The sequence below is a fragment of the Ahaetulla prasina genome, chromosome 7 (genome assembly GCF_028640845.1).
Source record: "Ahaetulla prasina isolate Xishuangbanna chromosome 7, ASM2864084v1, whole genome shotgun sequence".
Lineage (NCBI taxonomy): Eukaryota > Metazoa > Chordata > Lepidosauria > Squamata > Colubridae > Ahaetulla > Ahaetulla prasina.
The window spans coordinates 94,999,754-95,012,227 of NC_080545.1; the positions used below are offsets into that span (position 1 = coordinate 94,999,754).

Sequence of the window (12,474 nt, forward strand, 5' to 3'; positions counted from 1 at the left end):
TGAGTCACAAAGTCAGTGCACACCAGAATAACTCGACACAAGAACAGTTTTTTCCCGAAGGCCGTCACTCTGCTAAACAAATAATCCCCTCAACAATGTCAAACTATTTACTAAATCTACACTACTATTAATCTTCTCATCGTTTTCATCACCCATCTCTTTCCACTTATGACTGTATGACTGTAACTTTTTGTTGCTATCACTAAGGGTTAAATTGCAACCTATGACCATCATTTGTGTTGTAAATGTTGTACCTTTGATGAAGGTATTATTTTTCTTTTTCTTTTCTTTTATGTACACTGAGAGCATATGCACCAAAGACAAATTCCTTGTGTGTCCAATCACACTTGGCCAATAAATTCTATTCTAATAATTTTAATTCTAAAAGGTGATCACAAGATCCTCACTGAGGGATAGATACTGCGACCATCATAAATACATGTTGGTTGCCAAGTGCCAAATTTGGATCACATGATATAGGCATGCTGCAACATCTTAAATACTGTTTAAGTCGGGTTATATATCACTTTTTTCAGTGCTGTTGTAACTTCAAACAGTCATTACACGAATGTTTGTAAGTTGAGAACTATCTGTATGAGAACTGGTCAGAAATTACGTTTTTCAGTGCTGTTGTGGCTTCAATCAGTCACTAAATGAATGGTTTGTAAGTCAAGGACTACATGGACGCCTAGTCATAAATCACTTTTTTTTCAGTGCTGTTGTAACTCCAAACGGTCACTAAATGAACGGTTTTAAGTCGAGGACAACCTGTAGTGGTGAAATCTAAATTTCTTTCCTACCGGTTCTGTGGGTGTGGCTTAGTGGGCGTGGCTTGGTGGGGGTCATGTGACTGGGTGGGCGTGGCTATGGAACCATTTGACTGGGGGAATCAAAAGACAGAAACTCACTAACGATGTCCTGCTGGGGCAGGGTTGGACTAGATGACCTCCAGGTCCCTTCCAGCCCTGGATTATCCTCTGATGCTGTGTCTAGTGCCAGGTTTGTAGTCCTTCCTTCCTTCCTCTCCTTTTTCCTTCCTTCCTTCCTTCCTTCCCTTCCTTCCTTCCTTCCTTCCTTCCTTCCTTCCTTTCTCTCTCTCTCTCTCTCTCTCTGTCTCAAAAATCCCCACCCCCGTTTTTTGCCTACACCCCCCCGCAGGGAAACCTGCTGAGAGCAAAAACAGACTCCCCCCACCCCCACCCCCATAAAAAAATGGCTCTGACGATCTCACCCCACAGCTGTGATTGTTGGAGCCTTTTTTTATCCTTTTAAAAGCATTTTTTTACTATCAGCTCTGGCGAATAGGTTGTAAAAAATGTTTTTAAAAGTTAAAAAAAGAGGCTCTGACGAATACAGCTGTGGCACAGGAAGTAACAACACTCAGGCGGGTGGGCAGAGCCTCGTGCCGCCATTGCTATCGGTTCTCCGAATCACCTGCCACAATCGCTACCGGATTACCCAATCCAGTCCGAACTGGAAGCATTTCACCCCTGACTACCTGTAGTTGTATTAAGTTCCTATACTTCTGTACATCCCATGAATGCCAACCTGTTGACTATACGGTGTCTACTCCTACGAAATCTGGTGGATCTGTAGGATTGAATGGGATCCCTTAAATGCAAATAGGATTAGAGCTTTAGATACATGACGGCCTTCGCCTTCAGGATCTCCGAAGTTAAGCTGCCTCTTGAGAATTAAACAGGAACGGTTCTTGTTTGAGAAGGCTTCACCACTCTTGAGTCAGGGCACGCACCGTAAAAAAAGGCATGTAGGAACAAGTTTGCAGATCAACAACCTTTATGAAAGGCCGACAGGGTGTTAAAGTAGAAGAAACAAAAACAGGTGCCGTCGCAAAGACTTTTCTTTCAGTTTTGAACCAGTGTTTGTTTCCAATTGTAATTTTAGTGTTAATGTAAACTGAGGAGATGTTATCTTACCTACCTAAATGTATATACGTGAACACGTTTCAGAGTTCCCCTATCCCAGGGGTCTGCAAACTTGGCTCTTTTAAGACTTGTGGACTTCAATTCCCAGAGTTCCTCAGCCAGCTTTGCCCTATCCAATCCTTTTTCATCTTTGTCTCATTCTCTCGGGCAGTGCGGTGGCTCTTGGGTAGATGCTGGGCTGGTCGGCTGGAAAGACCTAAACTCCATGTGACAGGGTGAGTTCTCATTCCTCGCTCCAGCTCCTACCCACTTGGCAGTTCAAAAGCAAGCAAATGCAAGTAGATAAATAGGTACCACTTCGGCAGGAAGATAACAGCTCTCCTTGAGGTCACGCAAGCCACATTACTGTGGAAACGTCTTCAGACAGTGCTGGCTCAGTGGCCTCAAAGCAGAGCTGAGTGCCACCTAGAGTAGGCAATGACCAGTGGAATAAATCCACATGAACATCTTTACCTAGTTCTCTCTTTTTATGTCTAATAATTTTATTTATTTACTTCTCTTTCTTTCTTCCTTCCTTCCTTCCTTCCTTCCTTCCTTCCTTCCTTCCTTCCTTCCTTCCTTCCTTCCTTTCTTTTATTTGCAGCTCACAACAATCCAGGAGTGAAATCCAGCAGGTTCTAACAGGTTCTGGAGAACCGGTAGCGGAAATTTTGAGTAGTTCGGAGAACTGGTAAATGTCACCTCTGTCTGGCCCCAGAGTAGGGAGGAAATGGGGATTTTGCAATATCCTTCCCCCTGGAGTTGGGGGAGGGATTGGAGATTTTGCAGTTGTTGTGACCCAGGTTCCTGGACCCGGACTCCTGGACTCAGATGATTCAGAAAGTGAGGGAGAAGACCTGGCAAGGCCTGCTTCTCTTGGGCCCTCTCCCTCCCTGGCACCCACCCAAAGGGAGGAGGAGGGGCCGGCAAGGCCTGATTCTCCCGGGCCTTCTTCTGATTTGGCAACGCCCCAAGAACAGTTTTGGAGTGATGCAAGACTGCGCAGACGTGACCGGCGCGCGCAGCAGAGGAAGCATTGGGACAAAGCCAAAGAATGATGGTCATGCAGTGACATCTGCAGAGACTATAAAAAGGAGGCGGAACTTCCTGGTTTTTTGTCTTGGACAAAGCAGTGAATTTGCGCGGGCAAACTGTATCAATGGAGGGAAGAATATATTCGTGAGTAATTCTGGCCTTATCTATAATTTCCTCGTTATCTCCAGAGACTTGGCAGGCCCGTGGGTAGACGTGGCCAGAACATTTATCTATGTAAATAAATTAGAAAAGAAGGCCTTTGACTGACTCTTTGTTGGGAGTATTGGGGGAGGGAAACAGAACAGCAGTATCCTTCCCCTGCCACGCCCAACATGCCACACCATGCCCACCAAGCCACTCCCACAGAACCGGTAGTAAGAAAATCTGAATTTCATCACTGCGACAATGCATAAAAAAATCTCTTATACTCTTACATTTTTAATGATATTTTTTTAAAAAAAGTCTTGTGTGTCATCTAGATTCTAGAACACTGGGGAAACATTGGGCAAAAAACATTTTGATGCAACTCTACCTGCAATATTCATGAGATTGACGGTATTTTTTTTCTTCAAAGTACGTATGCCAAATTAAAGACAGAAATGGCTGTCTGGGGAAACGTTCATACCAATTGCACCAAAATTACATAATTTAAAGTCGGGACAAGTAGAGAAGAGGTGTGTATAATACTCAGTTTGGAGATTCAGTGCAAAGGAAATTTACTGACATTATTTATTGATTTTTTCCCCAAACTATATTAACTTTGTGAATCAAATTCAAGTCTTTAAAACCGAGACATCCAGATTGAGTAACCTGGATGTGTTTCGCATGCATAAAATTGAGATCTCTCTCCCTCTCTCTCCCTCCCTTCTCCTCTTTCTTTGTCTCTTACATTTTTATTTATTGTATGGCACATAAACATGATCTATCTATCTATCTATCTATCTATCTATCTATCTATCTATCATCAGAGGTTTTTTTTTTCTATCGAAGCAACCTGGTCTACCCCAATATGGGAGGGAGCATACTGCTTCCCTTTCGCCTTTCAGCCCCAATCCAGGAGCCCTCACAGGCAGTCGCTTTATTTCTTGGCATTTTTGGGTCTTTTCCTGTGTAAGGTTGAGAGTATCTTGGGAAAGTTTCAACAAGGTCTCACTCATTAACTTCAGGCTGGTGAAGACCTCATCGAAACGTCGCCAAGATACTCTCAATCTTACACGGGAAAAGACCCGAAAATGCCAAGACCTACATACCTATACCCAGTATATATATATGGGATGCGGTACCTCAGTGGCTAAGACGCTGAGCTTGTCGATCGAAAGGTTGGCAGTTCAGCGGTTCGAATCCTGAGTGTGACAGAAGAGGGTGAGCTCCTGTTACTTGTCTCAGCTTCTGCCAGTAGTTCTACCTAGCAGTTCGAAAGCATGTAAAAAATACAAGTAGAAAAATAGGGACCATGTTTGGTGGGAAGGTAACAGCGTTCCGTGTGCCTTTGGTGTTTAGTCATGCCGGCCACATGACCACGGAGAAGTCTTTGGAAAGCGCTGGCTCTTCGGTTTTGAAACGGAGATGAGCACCGCCCCCTAGAGTCAGGAATGACTAGCATATATGTGCGAGGGGAACCTTTACCTTACCTATCTATCTATTTTTGTGTCAACCATTTTATGTCCGCCACTTTTATGGCTGCCATTTTATGTCCACCATTTTGTGACTGCCCTACTGGATGAACACAGGTGTATGAAGTGAATTTTGTCGAAACACAATAGATACTCAAAAGTATAAGATCCAGATGCTAACTTTCCCCAGAGCTAATTTAAACCTAGCCATGTAGTGTATTTTTCTGGCATAGGAAAACTTTCCACCACTCTGTCTTTCCTGCCGGCTTCTTCCCATCATCTCTAAAAAAAAAACTGCCTTGTCATAACTCCAAAATAAAAATTCCCTCCTTTTTTCCTTGTTTGCTCCAAGAGGTACATCAGAAAAACCTCAGATGAATGGCACTTCGTGATTTACGACGAGGGAGGGAGAAGATAAGTAAAAAGATAGGGTGTCTCCTATAATTGAAGGTCGTTGAGGCTTTTCTTAAAACGAAAATTAAGAACAATTTGAAGTTACCTCATCAGAGATGTAAAGGGCCCCTCCTTTCCTCTATTGTGAGAAAGGCATAAAAACCCTGCAGGCTTTTAATAATATTTTTTTTTCTCCCCTCCTTAATACGGTAGCACTTGACATTTTCAAAGCACGGTACAAACATTTAACTAATTAATCCTCACAATATCCATTTGGCAATTAAGTGCTGGAGATGGAGAAAATGAGATTACAAAGGGAAGCTCCAGGCAAATGCTCAGAAGCCATTCTCTTATTTTGCATGGCTGAACCGCGGCAGATTTGGCCAAATGGAAAGAAATTTGGCTCCCCATGATTCCAGCCATGGCTTAAATCTGGCGTAAAAGCTTAGCTGTGTGGAAACATTCAAAAATCTCCACCCGGTCGAATTGACTTTGAGATGATGATTTGTGTACAGGAAAAGGTAAAGGTTCCCCTCGCACATCTGTGCTAGCCGTTCCCGACTCTAGGGGGCGGTGCTCATCTCTGTTTCAAAGCCGAAGAGCCAGCGCTGTCCAAAGACATCTCCGTGGTCATGTGGCCGGCATGACTCAACGCCAAAGGCGCACGGAACGCTGTACCTACTAACACAGAACAGTGGTCCCTGTTTTTCTACTTGCATTTTTTACCTGCTTTCGAACTGCTAGGTTGGCAGAATCTGGGACAAGTAGCGGGAGCTCACCTTGTTACGCAGCGCTAGGGATTCGAACCACTGAACTGCCGACCTTTCGATTGACAAGCTCAGGATCTTAGCCACTGAGCCACCGCATCCCTATGCAGTGTAGAAGTAGTCCTCCACATACAATAGTTCACTTAGTGACCATTCGATGTTACAGCAGCGCTGACAAAAGGGACTGGGGACTGTTTTTCAACACCAAGGACTGTTGCGCCATTCCCTATAGTCACGGGATCAAGATTGAGATGCTTTGGCAATGGACTCATATTTATGACAATCGCAGTGTCATTGCGGGTCATGTGATCTGCTTTTGTGACCTTCTGACAAGCAAAGTCCATGGGGGAAACCAAATTCACTTAACAACCGTGTTACTAATTTAAAACTGGCAGTGGTTCACTTAACAGCTGTGGCAAGAGTGGTGGTAACAAAACTCAATAAATGTCTCACTTAATAACAGAAATTTTGGGCTCAATGGTGGTCATAAGTTGAGCACTACTGTGTTTCCCCCAAAATAAGACCGGGTCTTATATTTATTTTTGCTCCAAAAGACGCATTAGGGCTTATTTTTCAGTTAGGTCTTATTTTGGGGAAAATACAGTACTAAACACCTCTGTCTGTTGACAAACTTAACTGGGGCTTATTTTTGGGGTAGGGCTTATATTACGAGCCTTCTGAAAAATCATGCTAGGCCTTATTTTCCAACTGGATCTTATTTTCAGGAAAACAGGGTACCTCTCTCTCTATATATATATATTTGTGAGATGATTATTTGTGTATATGTACACGTGGTGGCTCAGTGGCTAAGATGCTTAGCTTGTCGATTGAAAGGTTGGCAGTTCAGCGGTTCGAATCCCTAGTGCCGCGTAACGGGGTGAGCTCCCGTTCTTTGTCCCAGCTTCTGCCAACCTAGCAGCTCGAAAGCACATAACAAATACAAGTAGAAAAATAGGGACCACCTTTGGTGGGAAGGTAACAGTGTTCCGTGCGCCTTTGGCATTGAGTCATGCCGGCCACATGACCACGGAGACATCTTCGGACAGCGCTGGCTCTTTGGCTTTGAAACAGAGATGAGCACCGCCCCCTAGAGTCAGGAATGACTAGTATATTGATATATTGACCATCAATTGTGTTGTAAATGTTGTACCTTGATGAACGTATCTTTTCTTTTATGTACACTGAGAGCATATGCACCAAGACAAATTCCTTGTGTGTCCAATCACACTTGGCCAATAAAAATTCTATTCTATTCTATTCTATATATGTGCTAGTCCACAAGTCTTAAAGTTGCCAAGGTTGGAGACCCCTGCACTAGTTGGCACCGTTTGGGATTTTAATTTATCGGTAGCATCTCAAGCTTCCCATCTCAAAGGCAGATAAGACAAAAAGGTTTAGAAGATAGCAGAAGAACCGAGGTGGAAGGGATAGAATAACAGAATAACAGAGTTGGGAGGGACCACAGAGGTCTTCTAGACCAACCCCCTGCTCAAGCAGGAGACCCTATGCCCGTGATGGTGAACCTATGGCATGCAGGTGGCACGCAGAGCCCTCTCTGTGGGCACGCAAGCTGTCACCCAGCTCAGCTCCATCCCGTATATGCGTGTGCCTCCTGCTGGCCAGCTGATTTTCAGGTCTCTGCTGCACATGCATGGGGGCAGGGTTTGCATGTGGGGAGGTAGTGCCCCCCTCCCATGGCCCGTTTTGGGCCTAGCAGGCCTCCCTGTAGCCTCCTGGGACCCAAAAAAGCCTGGCCATTTTTGGTCCCAGAAGGCTGCAGGGAGGCCTGTTAGGCCCAAAACGGTGCGGGAGGGGTCGTGCATGAATGTGCCGGGGGGGCAGGCAAAACACGGTGGGAGTGCGCACAAGAATGGGGGGTGAGGCACGGGAGAATCACACACGCATTGCCTTATGGGTGCAGGCAGGCACACGCTCTGTCACGTGTGCCCACACACTCTTTCAGCACACGACAACAAACAGGTTAGCCATCATTGCCCTATGCCAGGGGTCTGCAAACTTGGCAACTTTAAGACTTGTGGACTTCAACTCCCAGAGTTCCTCAGCCAGCTTTGGTGGCTTTGCAAAGCTGGCTGAGGAATTCTGGGAGTTCAATTCCACAAGTCTTAAAAGAGCCAAGTGTGCAGACCCCTGCCCTATGCCATTCCAGACTAATAACTTGTCCAATCTCTTCTTTAAAGTCTCCAGTGTTGGAGCATCCGCAACCTCTGAAGGCAACCCATTCCACTGATGAATTAATTAATTTTTTAAAAAGCACCAGAAGGCAAGACATTAAATAATGGGTGGAAACTAATCAAGGAGAGAAGCAATCTAGAACCAAGGAGAAATTTCCTGACATTTAAGAACAGTTAATCAGTGGAACAGCTTGCCTCCAGAAGTTCCGGGTGCCTCATTACTGGAGGCTTTCAAGAAAAGAGACTGGACAGCCCTTTGTCTGAAATAGTACAGGGCTGGAGTGTGAAACTGGATTTTTTTTGAGGGTTGGATCAGCATTGTAGTTCTCCATGGGCCAATAGGAGGGGACAGGAAACGGGATGGATGCCTCCTGCAGCACCCTATTGGCCAAAATGGGCTGCAGGGGGGGCATTTTTGGCCGGCAGAGTGCTACAAGAGGCTGGGGAGGCTGAAAATGGGGGCTGAAAACAGGGCCCATTTTTGGCTGGTAGAGGCACTGTGGGCCGGTCCTTTGATATTTTCTCGCGGGCCAAATTTAAGTACCAGGCCAGATCTGGCTCACGGGCCTTGAGTTTGACACCCCTGGTTTAGCTTGAGCAGGGGTTGGACTAGATCAGTGGTCACCAACTGGTGGTCCGTGGAACATTGGTGGCCCGCAAGAAAATTTTGGTGGTCCGCAGAAAAATTATTTGCATTTTTTATGTTGCACTAAATTAGGGGTCCTCAAACTATGGCTCCTGGGCCAGATATGTGCAATGAATGTTTGTGTTGCTGCAGATAGTCTCCCCCTTCGGGGTCTTTTTGTGTGGGTCGGAGGGGGGGCAGAAATTCTGACTCAGGGTCTGCTTCAGCCTCCTGGTGCAGGGCTTTGGGCAAAAGCTGGAGGGAAGTGCTGCTGGTGGCGAAGAGCCGGAGGACTTTGTTCCAGTGGGACTGCATCATGGCCTGGAACTGGCTGACCATCTCAGCCCGCTGAGCCTCCAGGAGCCGGTACCTGGCCTTGCACTCTCGCAGGTCTTCCCTCTGCTTGGAAAGCCTGTGCTCATAGTCCTCAGTGAGGTGCTTCTGCTGAGCCTCCTTCTCAGTCAGATCCAATTTGAACTGAGCTGTTTTGCCAACTCTTTCTCATGGTGGCTGCTTAGCTCCAGCAACTGCTTCCTGTTGGGGCCCTAAGGAGCCCAGGTGGGCAGGAGAGGAGTGGGTGGGAGGGGTAAGTAGAGGCTGGTGAGGTGCCCCTCAATGTGAGTGACATCGAGCTGGTCACGCCCACCCAGTCACATGACTACCTAGCCACGCCCACCCAGCCGCTCATTAGGCAAATCGTATTAGTGGTCCGCAGAATTTAAAATTATGAATTTAGTGGTCCCTGAGGTCCGAAAGGTTGGTGACCCCTGGACTAGATGACCTGACCTCTCAGATCCCTTCCAGCTCTGATCTTCTATGATCACACCTGGCAAAGGCTCAACCCGCTGTCTCTTCTCAATCTCATCTTCCTGGGGGAAGCCTGGCGAGAACAGGAGACAGAGACCTGCTCACGTTCGAGCATGCCACGATGCACGCTTGGCTGCCTCTCATGAAGCGTTGCAAAAGTTATTAAAGGCCCACTTGAGTAATGATGTGCACCGTCTCACCCAATTTCTCCAGGCATCACCTTGAGTTTCTAGTGTTGCTAAATACTCCGCAGAACCCATCGTAGACGCCTCGCGCGATTTCCAAATCTTAAGTCATTTGTCATCGGGTGTGGGCATTTCCCAGTCGCTTCTTGAGAATTTCAGGAAAGGAAAAGGGGGAAGGGAGAGAGAGAGAAGGAGAAGGAGAAGGAGAAGGAGAAGGAGAAGGAGAAGGAGAAGGAGAAGGAGAAGGAGAAGGAGAAGGAGAAGGAGATGGAAGGATTTTTTTTTAAAAAAAAGTAGAAAGTTCTCGCCCAAACGAGGAGGGTCCTTGAACTTCATAGAATAATGGATGGAAAGTAATCAAGGAGAGACACAACCTGGAATTAAGGAGAAACTTCCCAACTGTGAGAACAATTAAGGACTAGGGGGGACATGATAGCAGTCTTCCAATATTTGAGGGGCTGCCACAAAGAAGAGGCAGTCAAGCTATTCTCCTAAGCACCAAAGGGTAGGACAAGAAGCAATGGGTGGAAAGTAATCAAGAAGAGAAGCAACTTAGAACTAAGGAGAACTAGTGAGAAGAATTAACCAGCCTTGCTTTCAGAAGTTGTGGGTGCTCCATCACGGGAGGTCTTCAGGAACAGATTGGACAGTCATTTGTCCAGAATGGTGGAGGGTCTCCTGCTTGAGCAGGGGATTGGACTAGAAGACCACCAAGTTCCCTTCCAGCTCCATTCTGATTGAGCAATTGCTCCATTGCACCAAACTGAAGAAGTGGTTTAGAATATATGTACATGGATTGTTCACCTGTATGATGCATCTATTTATTGTGTAACCACGTTGCTCCCAGAATAAATTACACCAGGGTGGGGTCAAAGGCAAGACAGTACATTGACAGTACACTTCAATAAGCCAAGAATGAATATAAACATAGCTGCGTTCTGGAGTAGAATAATTCTGCTCGGGAATGTGTAAAATCTGACACGTTTTTATCTCAGTATGGAACGTTTACCTTGAAAATACGAGAGGGGTTGATGTAAATATCAGATAGATTGTGCTGAGAGAGTTTGGGGTACCAGTCGGGCTGAACTGAAATTCAAGGAGGTGAATTGAAATTCAGTGAGATTTTTCCTAGGGTCGGGAGGAATTTATGTCATTATTACAAAGATTTCATTCCCATGAAATGGAATTTTTGAGGTGAACCTTGGCATGACTCTGTGGGTGTAGGCATGTCTGTGCACTGAGTGTCTGCCTGTGTCTTCCTCTGTTTGTGTGTGTGTTTGTGTGTGTGTGTGTGTCTGTCTGTCTGTCTGTCTGTCTGTGTGAGAGAGGGAGAGGGATTGGGAGAGACAGAGAGACAGAAAGACAGACAGAGAAAGAGAAAAAGAGAGAGAGAAAGAGAGACAGAAAGAGAGAAGCCGAGAGAAACAAAGAGAGAAACACAGGGAGACAGAGAGACAGAGACAGATAGAGCAAGAGAGAGACAGAGAGAGACAGAGAAAGAGAGAGAGAGACAGAAAGAGAGAAGCAGAGAGAAACAAAGAGAGAAACATAGGGAGACAGAGAGACAGAGACAGAGAGACACAGAGAGAGAGAGAGAGAGAGAAAGAGAGACACAGAGAAACAGAGAGAAAGAGAGAGAGAGAAAGAGAGACACACAGAGAGAGAAAGAGAGACACAGAGACACAGAGAGAGAGACAGAGAGAGAGAAAGACAGAGACAGAGAGAGAAAGAGAGAAACGAAGAGAGAAACACAGAGAGAAGAGAGACAGAGAGAAACAGAAAGACAGAGACAGAGAGAAAGAGAAAAAGAGAGAGACAGAGACAGATAGAGGAAGAGAGAGACAGAGACAGAGAGAGAGACAGAGAGAGGCAGAGAGAAAGAGAAAAAGAGAGAGACAGAGACAGAGACAGATAGAGAAAGAGAGACAGAGACAGAGAGAGAGACAGAGAGAGAGGCAGAGAAAAAGAGAAAAAGAGAGAGACAGAGACAGATAGAGGAAGAGAGAGACAGAGACAGAAAGACAGAGACAGAGAGAGACGGAGACAGAGAGAGAGAGACAGAGACAGAGAGACAGAGAGAGAGAAAGAGAGAGAGAAAGTGAGGGGGCTTTATAAAAATGATACGCTTCCCTTATAAAAACGATAAGTTTCCATTCTTCCTTTATTTTTCTCATCCAGGATTTGCAAGAGTAGCCCATTCCTAGTCACCAATGTCAGGGATTTAAAAAAAATAACCAATAAGGTTTTTGTAAGGTTTCTGCGTGTGCGTGCGTGTGCGTGCGTGTGCGTGTGCAGGAGGGTGTGGCAAGGGGTGCTTGTGTGGCAGCCACTTCTGATTCTCTAGTACGGTGTTTCTCAACCTTGGCTATTTGAGGATGTGTGGACTTCAACTCCCAGAATTCCCCATCTTCAAGTGGCCAAAGTTGGAAAAAAAAACACTGCTCTAGTGCTTTTGTTTTCTCCCCCTCCCCTCCTCCCCCCTCTCCCGCTGCCCCCACCACCCCCACTTCTGCCCCCCCCCAGTTCCCTCTTTGGTTAACTGGAAAGACTTTTCACCTCAAATGATATCATAACTCCTCCAGGTAGTCTGGCCACCTCAGGAAGGCCGTTGGATTCCTCCCATCCCTCCCTCTCCCTCCTAAGGCTCCTTGGCTGGGATAACCATCATCCCCTCCTCCTCCACTCCCATCCAGAGGCAAGAGAGACTGTGGTCCTTGGCTTGGCCTCCTTGCCGAGCAAGGGCAGCAAGATGGGATCCTCCTCATTCTCTGATTGAGTCTCACAGGTCCATTGCTGCCATATTCTGTAGCCATTTTGTTAGCGTGGAAACCAGCACTCTTCTCGGATCTACTGAGAGGAAGAAAATGGATTCATTCCACCGACAGCTGTGGAAAGTCATGTAAACAAACATGTGCCACATGTGAATAATAAT

General features: G+C 46.0%; 2 long non-coding RNA genes across 2 annotated transcripts in view; one reads left to right on the top strand and one right to left on the bottom strand.

Annotated features, from left to right (window-relative positions):
- The first annotated feature begins 848 nt into the window (after positions 1-848).
- Positions 849-12,474, top strand: part of LOC131202516 (uncharacterized) — a 46,546-nt gene continuing 34,920 nt past the window's right edge. The window contains exon 1 of the long non-coding RNA XR_009156169.1: positions 849-999. This is a non-coding gene — a long non-coding RNA (uncharacterized LOC131202516). The remainder of the gene's footprint in view (positions 1,000-12,474) is intronic.
- Positions 12,243-12,474, bottom strand: part of LOC131202515 (uncharacterized) — a 74,799-nt gene continuing 74,567 nt past the window's right edge. Inside the window, exon 3 of the long non-coding RNA XR_009156168.1 lies at positions 12,243-12,392. This is a non-coding gene — a long non-coding RNA (uncharacterized LOC131202515). The remainder of the gene's footprint in view (positions 12,393-12,474) is intronic.